Here is a 1,526-nt window from a genome sequence, read left to right as displayed (position 1 = left end):
TATATGTATGTATGGCCAATACGCCTATCTCTTCTTTAGATACTTTAAACCCCACGTTTATCTTTTCAATCTAATCTTTAATCTTTTATGAGTACTCTTTCGTGAGTTCATGATCATCGTTTATATCTTTAAACTCAAGTGCTACTCTCTTATGTATCTTTATACAAATATATCTCTTATGTGTCGACACTTATGTATATGGTTCCATTGTGTCCCAGACATGATCTAATCGATTTGAGATTTCATTATCCAGGACGTTTGTTACCTAGCAGCTTGGCGTCCCAAGCTACATGGTTTGGTACCTTAGATGTTTAGCTGCGCAGTCTTTTCTCAATGTCTGGTATGGTTTCCCTTATGACCTCGGATCTGTATTCTATTCACCTTTCACTTTTCGTTCCGAGGTTCCTTATCTTATGGAACACATTGGTCTATCTTGTATAGACTCTGTAGCAACTTGACTGTGTCTCTTTCTAGGACATCAGATTTTGTTTGGTGCTAAGCTGGTTATGACTTAGTCATTCTTTTCTTTTCTTTTTGGGTCAGTGTCTGGCATCTCAATTAGCTAGCTTTGTATAATCCTTTCTTTTTTTTGTTTGGACGTCTATAATCATATTCTCTAGTCCGAGGATCTTTGCCAAGACAATGATGGTCGATACCATACTATTTCTCTTTATCATTCTTTTCTTTGTACCAGCTTATAACTTTCTCCTTCTAATGTTGGATAGTCGGATTCATTGGTCATGCAATCTGTGTACCTGGTCATAATCTGATCTCCCATGTTTTGGCTCAAGGTCTCTTAGAAATCGTGGGAGAAAGACATATTCTTATTCAACATATATTTCCAATCCTCTTCTGAGGTTCCATCTTAGACGGTACATATGTTTGTGGTGGTTTATTCAAAGTTTCTTAAGATGGTGTATGTCTGGTTTATGACATGTATTCAATCTGAGATGCGAATATCTATGCTCACTTATATGGCTTGATGCATATTATCCTTATGTACATGTAAATTCATGATGTCCCTAAGCTTTAGGATGGATGTCCAAACCTTATAGGTAATGGCCTGGACGGCCAAGCCGTTTATAGCATGGTCATAGACCATGGAACACGAATTTGTAGTGTGGTCATGGATTTAGGGTTTTATCCTCTCTCCCCCTCATGAACATACTACAATTTCGTGATGCTTAGGATAATCAAGCCTAATGAGTTTCCCTTGTGTACATGTTACACGTACACAGCGTGAGATCTTTATGGGATAACTCTGTGTGCCTTTCAATAACAATCTTTGCATCAAGTTTTAGACTAGGATGGCTAATCCAGTCGTGCCATAAAAGTATATAATTTCGTGGGATATATAATTATGATCACCACGGCTCTTGCCTCTTACTGATCTGTAGCATAGTTTTGATCAGTAGATTACATAGGTATAATCTTGACCACATTCTTAAAAGGGTCTTAGGCGTTTTCTTTCTTTCTTAAATCTGAAGGAACTTGTTTCCTTTTGCCCATTGTTTCTATTTGGAAAC

The 1,526-nt window shown here is 37.4% G+C and overlaps 1 pseudogene; it reads left to right on the top strand.

The window, feature by feature from the left end:
- LOC106315033 overlaps positions 1-1,259 on the top strand; it is a 6,064-nt pseudogene extending 4,805 nt beyond the window's left edge.
- The last annotated feature ends 267 nt before the right edge of the window (positions 1,260-1,526 follow it).

The sequence above is a fragment of the Brassica oleracea genome, chromosome C9, assembly GCF_000695525.1.
Source record: "Brassica oleracea var. oleracea cultivar TO1000 chromosome C9, BOL, whole genome shotgun sequence".
In the NCBI taxonomy this organism is placed as follows: domain Eukaryota; kingdom Viridiplantae; phylum Streptophyta; class Magnoliopsida; order Brassicales; family Brassicaceae; genus Brassica; species Brassica oleracea.
The sequence above is the reverse complement of the archived record's forward strand: the minus strand, read 5'-3'. Positions and strand labels throughout refer to the sequence as shown.